General features: G+C 42.4%; 1 protein-coding gene across 6 annotated transcripts in view; it reads right to left on the minus strand.

Moving 5' to 3' along the window:
- The window catches only part of UMAD1 (UBAP1-MVB12-associated (UMA) domain containing 1), a 255,050-nt gene that overhangs the window by 232,833 nt on the left and 3,800 nt on the right, over positions 1 to 18,417 (minus strand). The window lies entirely within an intron of this gene.

Consider the following 18,417-nt stretch of genomic DNA (forward strand, 5'->3'; position numbering starts at 1 on the left):
AGTTGCAGCCTTCATATTCAAAGCAAGATGCTCCTTTCTCTATGCACTCACATAAAACTGAGAAATGAAAGGACAGCATCTTCACTTCTAATGATACACAGACTGCATATAGAAGGCTACTCTGATCGCTAAGCAGGGCAGATTTTACTGCTCTGAAGGGAAAGTGGATAGCACAAGTAATGTATTTATTTTTCCTATTATTCTAAGATTTACTTTTTAAATAATATTACCCAGGACAAAAGGACTAAAGGTAACCTGATTTTCACAATCTGATCATCTTGTTTCAACAGACTTCTTGATAATGTAAATACATTAAGATAATGTAAATATACTAAGATGTCTATGTAGGACTGACATAAATCAATCCAGGAAATTTTATACTGCTGAAAAACTAAAATCCTGAACCATGTTTAATCTTCCTCTTCTGTATGACGAGTTCTGAACTGCATGGTTACACAAAAGTAATAAAATCTAAATAACAAGTTTCCTAATTTATTCCAAGAGAGACCAAAAAAGACAAAAGTCCATGCTTTGGACAGTTTAATCATAAAAGAGTATATTGCCCCCAAAAGTGTTAAACAGTCCAAAACATTCCAGAAGGCTCAATGAGAAAAGCCCTGTTACATGTGACCAACAGGTAGCCTTGAGTTTAACTTCATTTGATGGGCACGGATGTAAACCAGGAAGAAAAGGGAGGGCTCTCCTGTTAGAAGCTCAGCAGGTACAAAGAGCACAGCGTGCTGAAGGGCAGCAGAGGGCCTCAGCTCACTGGAAGCACAGAGGTAAACAGAAGACTCCAGAAGCAAAGCAGAGGGGCTTCCCTGGTGGTCAGGTGGTTGAGAATTCAACTTCAACACTGTTCAGGGAGCTAAGACCCCACATGCCACATAGCCAAAATACCAAAACATGAAACAGAAGGGATGCACAGCATTGTGAAATAGGATTTAGTCACTCAACTCTACAAATACTGATGGAAAGGAATCAATAAAAGATGATGGAAGCTTCAAGCCTGAGGGAGCAAAGAAAGTGACATTAAGAATAAGAAAAAGAAAGTAGGAAAAGGACGGTTAAGAAAAAAATGATGAACTCCATTTCAGACAAGTTTAGATATAGGGAAGCAAGGACTGGTCCACACGGAAATATGTAAAATGCAGCTGGAAAATAGGACCCAGTGCTCCAATGAACAGAGAAGGCATTGGCACCCCACTCCAGTACTCCTGCCTGGAAAATCCCATGGACAGAGGAGCCTGGTGGGCTGCGGTCCATGGGGTCGCAAAGAGTCGGACACGACTGAGCAACTTCACTTCCACTTTTCACTTTCATGCATTGGAGAAGGAAATGGCAAGCCACTCCAGTGTTCTTGCCTGGAGAATCCCAGGGACGAGGGAGCCTGGTGGGCTGCCATCTCTGGGGTCACACAGAGTCAGACACGACTGAAGCGACTTAGCAGCAGCAGCAGCAGCTCCAATGAAAGGAGTAAGTTGGAATTAGGGAGCTGTTGGCATGTAAGTGGTAGCTGAAATCACAAACATCAGTGGAATTTCAAATGGAAAACAAAACTTCAGGGATTGAGATCATGATTTCTAAGATCTCAAACTATACTATAAAATGCATCCCTTTAATTATCAGCAAATGGATATGGATACTACCATTGCTTCATCATTTTCCAACACATAATACTGGCTGCCATACCAGGACTAAAATATTAACTTGACTTTATTGTTACACATTTCAAAACTGCAGAAACAACTGGCCTCTTCAGTACAATCCAGGGGGGGGATTCAAATGCCAGGCAGATAACCAAGGGTGAAACCAGCCCGGTCTGAGACAGGAGGGAAGGAAAGTGCAGGCCTGGTCTAAAGATAGCACCTCCAGGGAGTGGGGAGGTGCCCGGGGAGCCACAAGGAGGAGCCCGTCACCAAAACAAGGCTTGAAGGATTATTCAGGGAAGAGCTCTGGAAGGCTTTGAGCTGGGAAAACCTGGAATCAGATCTGCATCTGCAGTTACAGCCAAGGCAAAAAATAAAATAACCACCACCAAAAAAATTAGGAACAGGCTGAAATTACATTATGCCATCTCCCCAGTGACTCCTTGTGCTCACCACACGAGATGATCCCAATGCATCTAACCTCTGGGGAATATAAACTGAAGGTGTATGGTTGCATGGATGTGAGAGTTGGACTATTAAGAAAGCTGAGCAATAGATGGGGAAACAGTGGAAACAAAGGCTGACTTTATTTTTCTGGGCTCCAAAATCACTGCAAATGGTGACTGCAGCCATGAAATTAAAAGACACTTACTCCTTGGAAGGAAAGTTATGACCAACCTAGACAGCATATTGAAAGGCAGAGACATTACTTTGTCAATACTTTGTCAACAAAGGTCTGTCTAGCCAAGGCTATGGTTTTTCCAGTGTTCATGTATGGATGTGAGAGTTGGACTGTGAAGAAAGCTGAGCACCGAAGAATGGATGTTTTTGAACTATGGTGTTGGAGAAGACTCTTGAGAGTCCCTTGGACTGCAAGGAGATCCAACCAGTCCATCCTAAAGGAGATCAGTCCTGGGTGTTCATTGGAAGGACTGATGCTGAAGCTGAAACTCCAATACTCAGGCCACCTCATGCGAAGAGCTGACTTATTTGAAAAGTCCCTGATGCTGGGAGGGATTGGGGGCAGGAGGAAAAGGGGACGACAGAGGATGAGATGGTTGAATGGCATCACCGACTCGACGGACATGGGTTTGGGTAAACTCCAGGAGTTGGTGATGGACAGGGAGTCCTGGCGTGCTGCAATTCATGGGGTCGCAAAGAGTCAGACATGACTGAGCGACTGAACTCTGTCTGAAGGTCCCTCCCTTTGTGACCATGGGCCTTGGACTCACAACTGCTGCTCTGTCACCCAGGCCTCTTGGAGAGAGAACCTTTTAGCTGAAGTATCTGTTTTCTACTATTTCATCCTTTCTAGTACTTTTTCTAATTTGGTTTTTCAAATCCAAACTAGCAGACTTTTATTATAAAATTATTTTCTATTGTATATGTGTAGGTAAGTTTTGTACATTCTTAGGAAAGAAATACGGAAAAATATACACCAAACGTAATAGCTGTTGTTACCAGGAAGCTCGACCAGTTTATATTTATGTTATGATTCTTTTATAGTATTTGCTTTTTTCCTAAGCCAAATATCATATGAAATCAAATAAAAACCTTTTTCAATTTTTAATTGAAGTATATTTGATTTACGTTAGAATTTTGCAGAATCTTTTCTACTACAAGATAGTGAATATAGCTCCCTGTGCTATATATACCAGGGCTTCCCTAGTAGCTCAGTCAGTAAAGAATCTGCCTGCAGTGCAGAAGACCCGGGTCCAAACCCTGGGTGGGAAAATCCCCTGGAGAAGGAAATGGTAAACCACTCCAATATCCTTGCCTGGAAAATCCCATGGACAGAGGAGCCTGGTGGGCTCCAGTCCATGGATTGCAAAGAGTCGGGCACGACTGAGAGACTAACTGTGCTATATATTGGTCCTTATTTATTTTACATACAATAGTGTATATATTAATTTCATACTCCTAATTTATCCTTCATCTTCCCTCTTTTAACTTTTAATTAATACTTAATAAATATTTAATAATATTAAATAATTAAATATAAATTTAATAACATTTGATATTTAATATTAAATTAACAATATTGAATAATTAATACTTATTTTAATTAAAACTTAATACTTTTGATTTAAAAGTATTTTTAACAAATACTTCTCACTGCAGTGGCTTCTCTGCAACGAGAGCTCGGGCTCTAGACGTACGGCTCTAGGCACATGGGCCTGAGGTGCACCAACTCAGTAGCTGCGGCATATGGGCTTTGTTGTTCCGCGGCATGTGAAATCTTCAAACCCAGGGACTGAACCCAGGTCCCCTCCACTGACAGGTGGATTCTTATCCACTGTACCACCAGGGAAGTCCCTCCCTTCCCCTGTAGTAACCATAATTCTTTCCTACGTCTGTGAGTCTTTCTGTCTTGTAAATAAGTTCACGTGTATCATCTTCTTAGATTTCATAAATAAGTGACATCATACGATATTTGTCTTTCTCTACTTTATTTCATGTAAAGGTATGACAAATTTAGGTCCATCCATGATGCTGGGCTTAAAGCTCAACATTTAGAAAACGAAGATCATGGCATCCAGTCCCATCACTTCATGGGAAATAGATGGGGAAACAGTGGAAACAGTGTCAGACTTTATTTTTTTGGGCTCCAAAATCACTGTAGATGGTGACTGCAGCCATGAAATTAAAAGACACTTACTCCTTGGGAGGAAAGTTATGACCAACCTAGATAGCATATTCAAAAGCAGAGACATTACTTTGCCAACAAAGGTTCGTCTAGTCAAGGCTATGGTTTTTCCTGTGGTCATGTATGGATGTGAGAGTTGGACTGTGAAGAAGGCTGAGCGCCGAAGAATTGATGCTTTTGAACTGTGGTGTTGGAGAAGACTCTTGAGAGTCCCTTGGACTGCAAGGAGATCCAACCAGTCCATTCTGAAGGAGATCAGCCCTGGGATTTCTCTGGAAGGAATGATGCTAAAGCTGAAACTCCAGTACTTTGGCCACCTCATGCGAAGAGTTGACTCATTGGAAAAGACTCTGATGCTGGGAGGGATTGGGGGCAGGAGGAGAAGGGGATGACAGAGGATGAGATGGCTGGATGGCATCACCGACTCAATGGACGTGAGTCTGAGTGAACTCCGGGAGTTGGTGATGGACAGGGAGGCCTGGCGTGCTTCGATTCATGGGGTCGCAAGGAGTCGGACACGACTGAGCGACTAATCTGATATGATCTGATAATGCTGCAGAGACTTCCCTGGTGGCTCAGACGGTAAAGCATCTGCCTACAATGCGGGAGACCCGGGTTCGATCCCTGGGTCGGGAAGATCCCCTGGAGAAGGAAATGGCACCCCACTCCAGTATTCTTGCCTGGAAAATCCCATGGACAGAGAAGCCTGGTGGGCTACAGTCCACGGGGCCACAAAGAGTCGGACATGACTGAGCGACTTTACTTTCACTTTCTTTCTATGATGCTGCAAATGGCATTATTTTACTTTTTTTTTATGGCTGAATACTCCATTGTACACATATACCACATTTTCTTTATCTATTCATTTAGGTTGCTTCTATGTCTTAACTACTATAAATAGTGCTCCTACGAACACTAGAATCTGCCTGCAATGCAGGAGACCCTGGTTCGATTCCTGGGTCGGGAAGATCCCCTGGAGGAGGTCATGATAACCCCACTCCAGTATTTTTGCCTGGAGAATCCCATGGACAGAGGGGCCTGGTGGGCTACAGTCCATGGGGTCGCAAAGAGTCAGATACGACTGAATGACTAAGCACAGCACGACACTGCTCTGTAAACATCACCCACCGAAGTCTCTATCAGAATTAGAGACATTTTGTCTAGTTTTGCTGCTGCTGTTGATGTTGGGGTGTGAGGGGTTTTGTTTTCATTTCAATTCATTATTCTTACTTGATTTTCAGAATCAAGAATGGTAGCTTTGTCAACTACAAACGGGCACTTGCCATCGACCTCCACAAGGGTTAAATCACGTGCTGCTGCACTTGCTGACCTTTAACATTCCCTGAAAGGCGTTCAGGGTACAGAGCAGAAATGAGGCACTCTGTGCTCTGGAAACACTGGCAGAACAAGTCTTCTGAGAGTTAAATATTCTTAGGAGCTGATTTTACGAGCCCAATTCTTGCATCTCCTCACATCTAGAAAAGCACTAAATTCCTCCATGGTGACCACTACCCGCTCATGACTTACAGAAACCTGCAAAAATACATGCTTGATTGCACATACTCCCCTTTCACCAAGATCACATATACACTGGTCCTCCCCTACCTCTTTGGAGCAGCTTCTCAAGAGTATCTGAAATGCCATCTCCTGGCTTCTAGCCCTCATTTTGTCGCAAATAAACCTTAACTTGCAAATCACATTGTGCATTTTTTTAAGTCAGCAACCTGACAATGATAAAGACTGATTGCTTTTTCCCTCTACTGTCTCTTACTGATAAAATGAAAAACAGGATAGCACTTAAAAAAAAAAGCCATCACTGATTCTACTAATTTAGGGGGGAGGAAATCACCCATTACATTAGATTACATTAGACCACAATTTCTCAATCTCTTCACCGTTAGTATTTTAGACCAGACAATTGGGTGTGATCACTTAGCATGTGATGCATTCTAGCCATAAGATATCTTAATTTCAAGAGGTGCTATTAAAACAAACAAAACTTTCCTCTTTTTAATGCACGGCATGTAAAAACCGTATCTTTCTTTTCCTAAGGAAGGATGCTAAATAGTGTGAAGAGACACATAAATTTAGAAGATAAAGTTGCTGCCTTTGAGAGCCTTATAACAAACTGCACTCATAATTTGTATCATTTTGGTCTCAGTCATTGACCAAGAATGTAATTGAAGCTTCAGTGTTATATTGATTCTTATAAATTAATTATACAATGATGTATTTTTATGTTTTATAAAAGTTACAAACATAATTCTACATAACTAACACAAAAATTTCTGATTTTAGATTAAATAACACTGATACCTATTAAGAAAACACGAATTGCTAACCACTGCATTTGATGGTACAACTCTAAAATGAAAGCACAACCTGGAAAAGACCCCACAACAACTCTAACAAAAGTATCTCTTCACATGAAACAAGTATTTTGGTGACTGATTTAAATAGGTGATTTATTTAATAATGTCCTAAGGGAGAATAAAGTAGACCAATGTGAGGTCACCCCTCTTTACAACTCTATAGCGTAGAGAAACTGAGAATGAATTAAATAAATAAAACATTATTCAGTGTGGGTCTTTATGTTTCTATTTGCTTACATCTACCACACAACATGAATCATTATATACAACTTCCAAAAATTCAACTGCCCATTCAGATCAGATCAGATCAGTCACTCAGTCGTGTCCCACTCTTTGTGACCCCATGAATCGTAGCACGCCAGGCCTCCCTGTCCATCACCAACTCCCGGAGTTCACTCAGACTCACGTCCATCGAGTCCGTGATGCCATCCAGCCATCTCATCCTCTGTCGTCCCCTTCTCCTCCTGCCCCCAATCCATCCCAGCATCAGTCTTTTCCAATGAGTCAACTCTTCGCATGAGGTGGCCAAAGTACTGGAGCCTCAGCTTTAGCATCATTCCTTCCAAAGAAATCCTAGGGCCAATCTCCTTCAGAATGGACTGGTTGGATCTCCTTGCAGTCCAAGGGACTCTCAAGAGTCTTCTCCAACACCACAGTTCAAAAACATCAATTCTTCGGCGCTCAGCCTTCTTCACAGTCCAACTCTCACATCCATACATGACCACAGGAAAAAACCATAGCCTTGACTAGACGAACCTTTGTTGGCAAAGTAATGTCTCTGCTTTTGAATATGCTATCTAGGTTGGTCATAACCTTCCTTCCAAGGAGTAAGCATCTTTTAATTTCATGGCTGCAGTCACCATCTGCAGTGATTTTGGAGCCCAGAAAAATAAAGTCTGACACTGTTTCCACTGTTTCCCCATCTATTTCCCATGAAGTGCTGGGACGGGATGCCATGATCTTCGTTTTCTGAATGTTGAGCTTTAAGCCAACTTTTTCACTCTCCACTTTCACTTTCATCAAGAGGCTTTTGAGTTCCTCTTCACTTTCTGCCATAAGGGTGGTGTCATCTGCATATCTGAGGTTATTGATATTTCTCCTGGCAATCTTGATTCCAGCTTGTGTTTCTTCCAGCACAGGGTTTCTCATGATGTACTCTGCATATAAGTTAAATAAACAGGGTGACAATATACAGCCTTGACGAACTCCTTTTCCTATTTGGAACCAGTCTGTTGTTCCATGTCCAGCTCTAACTGTTGCTTCCTGACCTGCATACAAATTTCTCAAGAGGCAGATCAGGTGGTCTGGTATTACCATCTCTTTCAGAATTTTCCACAGTTTATTGTGATCCACACAGTCAAAGGCTTTGGCATAGTCAATAAAGCAGAAATAGATGTTTTTCTGGAACTCTCTTGCTTTTTCTATGATCCAGCGGATGTTGGCAATTTGATCTCTGGTTCCTCTGCCTTTTCTAAAACCAGCTTGAACATCAGGAAGTTCACGGTTCACATATTGCTGAAGCCTGGCTTGGAGAATTTTGAGCATTACTTTACTAGCGTGTGAGATGAGTGCAATTGTGCGGTAGTTTGAGCATTCTTGCCCATTATATCTACATTATTTGACTTCCAATACAATCTAACTGCATTATCAAAAGTACTTCCTCCCTAAACAAAAACAAACTTCTAAAATTCAGTCGTTTGTTCATTTGCTCACTTTTCGTTCACCAACAAGTGCTGAAGGCCAGATACTGGCCAGGCACACTGCTGTCAAAGCACAGTCGCTCAGTCGTGTCCGACTCTTTGCGACCCCATGGACTGTAGCCCGCCAGGCTCCTCTGTCCATGAGATCATCGCAGCAAGAATACTGGACTGGGTTGCCGTTTCCTTCTCCAGGGGATCTTCCCAACCCAGGGATCAAACCCAGGTCTCCTACATTGCAGGCGAATTCCTTACCGTCTGAGCCACCAGGGAAGCCCACTGGTGGGCCCTAGAAAATCAAACCAAACAAGGCACTTTCTCCAAATTCAAGGAACTACCCATATACATGCTGCCTCTGGGCTGCCTCCCTACCACCTCTCCCAGGACCAGCGGGCACAAAGCATGCTGCCGAGCCCTGTTAAAACCAGCACCAGCCAAGCAAGTGGCTGACAGGTTGCTAACAGTCTAGTCAAACACTGCTCTGTCTGAAGGCTTGCCTCCCACTCCTAAGTACATAAGAAAGCTGACTGTTTTACCTCCCCTCAATGTTTCATCAAAATGCACAGAAAGAAACACAAGACAAAATCTGGCAATAACTCTATCAAACATACGCCAGTCTACTCACCATATGCCATAGTCTGAGTCAAAGGTGCATCAACTGCACAACCAAGAAGCTCAACTGACCCAAGAGTTCATTACCATACTTCCTGTCTTGTGCTTCATCTTCCTAAATGTTATCCAAGGATGAGTGAGTAAGTGAAGACACAAGCAAATGGCAGGAGGAGAGTGAACCACATCCCCATCGCCTGAACTTAGTTCTGAAACACAGGAGCTCTACCTACCAGAAAAAGACAGGCTGCCGGACAGGTCACTGCATGGGAACTCCTTCCAAAATTTGGCAAAGTTGGATTCCCTTTCTTAACCTTCCCCCTCTCCTGGGAGATCTACCTCATTCCAAGATAGTAATTATTGGCCTGGGCAGGCAAGAGGGAAAATTAAGGAGGGCAATGGTTCATAACTGCCCAAGGACGACTCTGTAAAACAGGGTCCCAGAGAGAAAAAGCTCCATGAGCAGAACGCAGGAAAGTAACAGATACTATTTCATGGCTGAAGAATTACGTGTGTGCATGCTAAGTCACTTCAGTCATGTATGACTCTCTGGGACCCTCTGGGCTGTAGCCAGCCGGGCTCCTCTGTCCACGGAGATTCTCCAGGCAAACTGCTCCTAATTCTCTAACTCATTCAGAGACCTGGACAGTCTGCGTGTGCCATGGAAATTTCCATCTCAGCCTGGCAGAGCCACACAATGAGTGCCTGTTAGCCCCTGGGAACAGAACAAGCCAAGGAACACATGCAACCATATATCTTCCAGGACTAGACACAGAAACAAGAAGCTGCCTGCAATAGAAAGTTCAGTGAGGAAGACGGAAGAAGCCGCACTCACCCACTTCAATGAAATCAACAGAAGGAAGGGAAAATACAGACCCAAGGATCAAGAGGAAGAGTATCTCTCTGATGAAAATTCTCTTGAAGCTCTTGAACAGTACAGACAGTATCTTGGCAACCCTCAAACTGTTCTAGGAGGATACAGTCTCCTCCATCCAGGCTGCTGAGCGGAGCTGGGCAAAACATACCATCACCCAGATGGTTCATGATCTCAGCTCTCAGACAAGCCTACATACTTCCCTCCTTTGGGGAAGCACCCTGGGGTTTTCATCCCCCTTCATTATCTTACTTTTCATCATCATTAAGATGTCCAACAGATACTTTAGGACAATTTGGTCACAGTTATTAACACTTAAGTCACAATCTGTTATTTAAATACTTAGTGTAACAAGACACTGTGCTCAGGGCTTTACGTATGCAAATCTTACTTAATGCTTAAAATAACCACATGAAGCTTTTTTATCTCCCATGTTTATGTCCATGTTTTTATCTCCCATGTTTACAGAAACTGCAGCTCTGGAACGGATGAATAATTTTTCCAAAAGTCACTTAGGTATCAAGTATCAAGATTTAATCCAGGTCTGTATCCTCCACTCTGTGCTGTATTGCTTCAGTGTTCAAGCCTGAGTCATTCCCAGCACACACAGCTCAGCTGGTAAAGAATTCAGCTGCAAGGCAGGAGACCCCGGGAGCATAACAGTCAGCCACGACTTGGCCACTGAACAGCAGCCTGCCAAAGTTACTGTCTGTCAATGAAGTGTTCTACCTCATTAGATGTTTGCTGAGCACCTGTATGAGGCAAGTGCCATCTTGGGGTAGACGGGAAATAAACCTGCTTTAAGATGTTTAGAGTCTTCAAAGTGTATAACAGATGCTACTTAGCCTTTCTATGATACTACCTCCACAAGCGTGTAAGATTTGTAAAGGGGCAGGGGGGTTGCTTATTTTTGTTTATTCCACAAATTAACAGCATTCATGGACCACTGCTGAATATTTTAAAAGTTTACAAGATGTGCACTCTTTAAATATAGTCTCTAGTTTAAAATTAGCAAGAAACAATCTATAACAGCAACTGAGAGGTAATATGTTCATGGCCTTTTAATAATTCACATTGAACATTTATTCTTATGTATCAGTGTATTTACCAATTCAGATAATTGTACACCAAAAATAAGATATGTGAAGTGCACAATCTTTAAGTATAAAGCTTGATAAATTTTTGCAAAATGATCATATATGTATATCAGTCAGGGTCCAGTCAGGAAATAGAACTCACACCAGTTGTTTGAGCAGGGAAAATGTTAATACAATGAATTGTTAACTGGAAGGCAATGGCACCCCACTCCAGTACTCTTGCCTGGAAAATCCCATGGATGGAGGAGCCTGGAAGGCTGCAGTCCATGGGGTCGCTGAGGGTTGGACACGACTGAGCGACTTCACTTTCACTTTTCACTTTCATGCACTGGAGAAGGACATGGCAACCCACTCCAGTGTTCTTGCCTGGAGAATCCCAGGGACGGGAAGCCTGGTGGGCTGCCGTCTGTGGGGTCGCACAGAGTCGAACACGACTGAAGTGACTTAGCAGCAGCAGGAAGTAAATACTCATAAGGAATAAGATCTCAAAGAAAAACAGCAGTGCAAACTCCAGCCCCCCGCCCCCAAAAAAAGTTAGCCACTATCTCTAGGCTGAAGAAGAGTGGACCGTAAGGTAGTTAAGCACACCACTCCACAAGATGAAGACTGTGGGGATTCAGACCTCCTTGGAGGGACAGAAACTGTATCAGGAGCAGCGGAGGAACTCAGCAGAGAGCAGGCTGGAGCTGGGCCGAGGGCAGGGCGAGGCCTCAGGGTCACAACCTGACCTCTGAACTGGCAGCTGGGCTCCTGCCAAAGGTCGTAATGGGGGCTGGAGCCTGGGAGGGAGGGGTCTTCCCGACACAACAGCTTTGCAGTGTTCCTTCAGGGCCCTCTGCTGGGAATGCCTAATATTCCAAAGGAAAATGGTTTGCAGAATCCAGCTTCATGTCACACAGTTGGGCAAGCAAGACTCAATGTGGAATTGAGAGATAATCAGTTGGCCCTGGACTTCCCTGGTTGTCCAGTGGTTAAGAATCAACCTGCCAATACAGGCCACGTGGGTTCAATCCCTGATCCAGGGGGATCCCACATGGCACAGGGAGACTGAGCCCTCATGCCACACTACTGAAGCCTGTGCGCCCTGGAGCCACTGCTCCACGCCACCCCAGTGAGCAGCCGGCACACCGCAAGTAGAGAGCAGCACCAGCTCGTCGAAACGAGACAAAGTCTGTGTGCAGCAACAAGACCTAGCACAGCCACAAGTCAGTAAATTGATTAAATTATTAAATTTTTTAAAAAAGAGAAAGAAGACATCCTGGATTCTAAAAGCTTTCCTATTCATGGTTCCAGTCCTTTGTGAGGCTAATAATTTTAGGCCAGTCAAGCTAACCCAAAAAAGTTCTAATCAGTTTCCTTTTGATAAATGTACCCCAAAAGAAGAAAGGGTAAACAAAATGTAGTATTCACTACACACAATGGACTATAATTCAGCATGAAAAGGAACGAAACTCTGATACCTGCTACAATATAGAAGAACCTTGAAGACGTCAAATGAAATAAGCCAGACAGGAAGGACAAGTACTGTGTCATTCTACTTACAGGAGGTACCTAGAGTAGTCAACGGTAAAATGGGCACGGAATTTCAGTCTGCGATGACGACAAAGTTCAGGAGCTGGATGACAGCAATGGCTGCACACGACGTGAATATACCGAATGCCACTGAGCCATCCAATTAAAAAATGGTTAAAATGTAACATTTTGTTACGTACATTTTACCACAATTAATCAAAAAAAAAAGTTTAACCTGATTTAAAGAGGTCATATTACTTGTACCAAAAGCACCTTGATTACTATATTTCAAGCCATTCATCATCATGAACCCAGAATACTCAACCTAAAACGTCAAACTTCACTCCCTTGATCCGCCAGCCTCACTACTAAGCTCAACTCCTCCGCATGGCATATAAGGAGGACATTCCAAGTTCTTGTGTCTACTTACCTTTGTCAGGTAGTTAAGAGTAAGGAAGGAGGAGTCCAAAATGGTGGTTAAAGAAAAACAGTGACTAGAAAAAGCCCCCAAAAGGGTCAGAGAAAGGGAAAAAAAGCCCACAAAAAGGGGAAGCCTCAGACTGGAGCGAGAAACCCTGGGGAGAAAACACCCAAACACGGCCCCTTCCCTGACTGGCCTTCAGCATTCACCCTACTTGGTGGGGGTAAAAGCCCTACTTTGCACCAGCAAAACCAATCAGGCTCCAGGGACTATAAAGGGTCAAAGACAAAAGATATAAAAAGGGAAGCCAAAAGGAGTGGAGAACACTCACTCCTATGGGAGTTGGCCCCTCTCACATCTAGAGATGTGAGAGCTCTGACTGAGCTGTAGGTAGTCTGCCCTTCCAAGTCTCTGTTACAAGACAAAAAGCTCAAGAAAATACTGCTGCTGCCTGCTTAATAAACCATGCCTGTTTGAGCAATGAGTAGTCTGTCGTTTCAATTCTCTGCAACGACAAGACAAGACCGAGGGAGAAAAACCAACCCTAGACCTTCATCCTGAATTCTTGCCGCCCCTTGGCGCACTGCTACACTTTCACTGACACTTTGTCATCCCTAACAACTAACAGAATCCCCACAGTGGCTTTCTAAAAGGGCCCTTGTGGTAATGTTTTAAATATAAATATCTATTTTTAATGTATGGCTAACCCCCAAAAAGAATAAAGAAAATCTATAGAAGCCAGAAAACACAAGAATCTATAAATCCACAAGGTTATATGCAAGGACTATAGTTAACATTTTCGTTGCAGGCATTACTGATTGCTAGTGGCTAAAAGCCTGGGTTTTAATTATCCAGGTCCCACAGGGAGAATCCCGTGGACAGAGGAGCCTGGAGGGCTACAGTGCTTGGAGTCGAAAAAGCTGGACATGACTTAGCGACTAAACCACCACTGCCACCACAGGTAACAAGGACAAAGTCTGGGAGCCAACAACCTTGGAAGGAGGAAACACAGATCTCTCTCTCTGGAGGACAACACCTTCAAACTAAACCTCAAAAAAGTCAACAAAAAAGTTCCAAGAAACATGAATTCATAATAAAAAAAAATACTGTACAAATAAAGATACAAGCCACAGTAAGGAAGACTCAAACAGAATCAAAAACCTCTACAGAATCAGACCCATAAAGACTGTGCGTATCAAAACCAGGCTCTAAACAGACTCACCTTACACTCTGTGAAATATGAAGAAATAAAGGGAGACCTGAAACTATGACAAAAGAGCATCAAATAACAACTAAGATGTGTATAAAGAACCAAACAGAACTTCCAGAAAAAAACTAGTATTGAAATTATAGCAGATGAGTCACAACTGCATAAAGAATTAGTAAACTGGAAGATCTAAAAAAATTATCCAGAATTCAGCACAAAGAATCAAAACCACTGAATCATAAATCAAAGGTAAAAAGCACACCCTTACTTCTTACTTCTAACTGGAATTCCAGAAGGAGTTAGAGAATAGGAGAGAAACAATATTCAAAAATATAATGGTTGAAAATGTCCCAGTGCTGATCAAGACAAGATTATCAGATTCACAAAGCACAACATATTCACCACAAAACTAAAACAACTCTTTTCAGTACACATTACAAACAAACTGAAGATCAAGCAGATACAGACATGAAAGCTTATAACAAAATCACAATTTAAATGAAAAGCAAATTAAGAGTAAAATAGTACCAGAGTAGCCTTAAGAGATGGAGAAGGCAATGGCACCCCACTCCAGTACTCTTGCCTGGAAAGTCCCATGGACAGAGGAGCCTGGTGGGCTGCAGTCCATGGGGTCGCTAAGAGTCAGACACGACTGAGCGACTTCACTTTCACTTTTCACTTTCATGCATTGGAGAAGGAAATGGCAACCCACTCCAGTGTTCCTGCCTGGAGAATCCCAGGGACGGTGGAGCCTGGTGGGCTGCCGTCTATGGGGTTGCACAGAGTTGGACACGACTGAAGCGACTTAGCAGCAGCCTTAAGAGAAATTAATTGTCCACTTAGAATTCTATATAGATAATAAACCTGCCTTTTGAAAACAAAGATGAAATCAGCATATTCAGAGAAACACAAACTGTTGTACATACTACCAATGATTCCCATTGAAGAAACTTACAAAGAAGGTACCTCAGAAAAAGGCAGGGGGAAACAACAGAAAAAGAGGTGAGATGTAAAAATAAAAAGTAAAGACAGATTCTTTGTCTTAAAAACTAAAAAGAAAATGATACATATGAACAATTCCAAACAAATATTAACTGCATAAGATAATGTGTTCATGCTTAGTTGTTCAGTCGTGTCTGACTCTTTGTGACCCCATAGACTGTAGCCCACCAGGCTCCTCTGTCCACGGGATTTCCCAGGCAAGAATACTGGAGTGGGTTGCCATTTCCTTCTCCAGGGGATCTTTTCAACACAGGGACTGAACCTGCATCTCTTGCACTGCAGACAGATTCTTTACCATTAAGCAACCATATAATAACACCTAATCAAAGTAGAATTAAAACTGTAGACAACAGCATACAATTGAAAAAAGGGCCGTGGAGTTACAGGTTCTCATCTTGACACAGAGAAAAGTAACTTTAGGCTTTAATGTGCTCATTAAAGGGTGATCACAAACAAAGTTTTTTTAAAGAATATATAACAGAATATATAATACAGAGGAATAAAACAGAATTACAGAAAAAATTTAAAAAGTCAAATCTAAAGAAGAGAGAAAACAACAACAAAAAGCAGAACACACAAGAAGTGCAAAATGACTGCCAAAGTGAATCCAAAAACATCAGTGACGACAATCAATGCAAATGGACAAAAGGTATAAAAACTAAACCTCAAGCTATATGCACTATTTACAAAAGATATACGTAAAACATAAGAGCACGGAAAAGTTGAAAGTTATCAGGCCAACACCGACACAAATACCACAAGGTCACAGAGCATAAATTTATCAAAGGAGGTATATGGGAAAAACCATAACAAGCAAAGTGGCAAAGAACTTGCGATCCACCAAACACTAGTGTTCTCAGAAAAAAGGAATCCAGCTTCCACATAACCTTTCTGCTGCTGCTAAGTCGCTTCAGTCGTGTCCGACTCTGTGCGACCCCATAGACGGCAGCCACCAGGCTCCCCTTTCTCTGGGATTCTCCAGGCAAGAACACTGGAGTGGGGTGCCATTTCCTTCTCCAATGCATGAAAGTGAAAAGTGAAAGTGAAGTCGCTCAGTCATGCCCAACTGTATGCGACCCCATAGACGGCAGCCCACAAGGCTCCCCCATCCCTGGGATTCTCCAGGCAAGAACACTAGAGTGGGTTGCCATTTCCTTCTCCAATGCATGAAAGTGAAGATGCTCAGTCGTGTCTGCAGCCCACCAGGCTCCTCCGTCCATAGGATTTTCCAGGCAAGAGTACTGGAGTGGGCTGCCATTGCCTTCTCCAACATAACCTTTCTAGACTTTGCATTATACTACAAAGCTACAGTAATCAAAACAGCACAAAAACAGACATGTAGATCACTGGAACAGAATAGAGCGCCCAGAAATAAACCCACATCTACAATCAATTCATCTTCAACAAAGGAGGCAAGAATATACCATGAAGAAAAGAGATTCTCTTCAACAAATGGTGTTGGGAAAGTTACATACAAGTCAATGAAATCAGAATAATCCCTCACACCATATACAAAAATAAACTCAAAATGGTTTAAAGACCTTAATATAAGACATGATACCATAAAACTCCTAGAACAGAACATAGGTGAAACATTCTCTTATATAAATTGTACCAATATTTTCTTAGATCAGTTTTCCAAGGCATAAGAAATAAAAGCAAAAATAAACAAATGGGGCCTAATCAAACTTAAGAACTTTTGCACAGCAAAGGAAACCATAAACAAAAATACAACATATGGAATGGGAGAAGATATTTGCAAACAATCTGACAAATAAGGACTCAATATCCAAAATACACAAACAGGTCATAAAACTCATATTGAAAAGACAAATATCCCAATCAATAAATGAACAGAAGACCTAAATATATATTTTTCTAAAGAAGACATACAGATGGCCAAAAGACACATGAAAAGATACTCAACACAGCTAATGTTTAGAGAAATACAATTCAAAACCGTAAGGAGGTATCACCTCACACCAGTCAGAATGGCCGTCATCAAAAAATCTACAGAAAACTAAAATGCTGGGGAGGGTGTGGAGAACACAGTTGGTGGAACGTAAACTGGTGCAGCCACTATGAAAAACAGTACCGAGGGTCCTTAAAAAACCAAATTAAAATTACCATATGACCCAGCGATCCCACTCCTGAGCATATATCCAGAAAAGATGAAAACTTTAATTTGAAAAGATACATGCCCAGCAATGATCACAGCCCCACTATTTACCATAGGAAAGGCCTGGAAACAACCCCAAGGCCCATCAACAGATGACCGGCTTACAGAGAGGTGGTGTGCGTACGCACATGTACACACAGTCGACTATTACTCGGTCACGAAAAAAGAACGAAACATTGCCACTCGAAGCAACAGAGATGGACCTAAAGAACATTACACTCAGCGAAGTCAGACAGAGAAAGACAAATACTATTTGACATCACTCACGTGCAATCTAAAAAATAATCCAAAATTATATATACAAGACTCACAGGCATAGAAAATGAACTTATGGTTAACAAAGGGGAGAAGGGAGTGAGTCGGGATAAATTAGAAATATGGGATTAACAGACGCAACAGAGATTTACTGTACAGCACAGGGAACTATGGGCTTCTCTGGTGGTTCAGACAGTAGAGAATTCGCCTGCAGTGCAGGAGACCTGGGTTTGATCCCTGGGTTGGGAAGATCCCCTGGAGGAGGGCATGGCAACCCACTCCAGTATTCTTGCCTGGAGAAGCCCAACGGATAGAGGAGGCTGGCAGGCTACTATCCATGGGGTTGCAAAGAGTCGGACACGACTGAGTGACGAAGCACACACACGCACAGAGGGAACTGTATTTAATATCTTGCAATAACTTACAACGGAAAAGATTCTGAAAAGAATATAAAACCGAGTCGCTTTGTACATCTGAAACTAACAATACTGCAAATCAAGTATACAACTACAATTTGAAAAAAATAAAAAGAATCCAACCTCCACACATTTGGGAAATTCTGTCCAAATGGAAGCCTACTGGTTAATGAAGCACACTGTTAGGGAAGAACTGCTTGAACTCACAGGCTGGCATCAACTTATTGACCAGAGACATTAATATGTCTTTTGTTACCTGAATATTATTGACTGGAGATGTTTCAATATTTACTTACATAAATTGCCAGCCACAGACATTAGTTTCTACAAAATCCCCTTGTCAGTAATGTGCTATCAACCTGCTCCCTCTTTGAGCTAAGACTTACCAGGTCAGCACTCCAATAAGCCACCAAAGAGATGAGGAAATGAACGCTAAAGCTCAAAAGTCTTGCCTCCCTTAGGTGAAGTATAGGACAGAAA

This window comes from Bos grunniens, chromosome 4, assembly GCF_055505025.1.
Source record: "Bos grunniens cultivar Pamir isolate PY7600 chromosome 4, Bosgru_T2T1.0, whole genome shotgun sequence".
NCBI classification, from domain to species: Eukaryota; Metazoa; Chordata; class Mammalia; order Artiodactyla; family Bovidae; genus Bos; species Bos grunniens.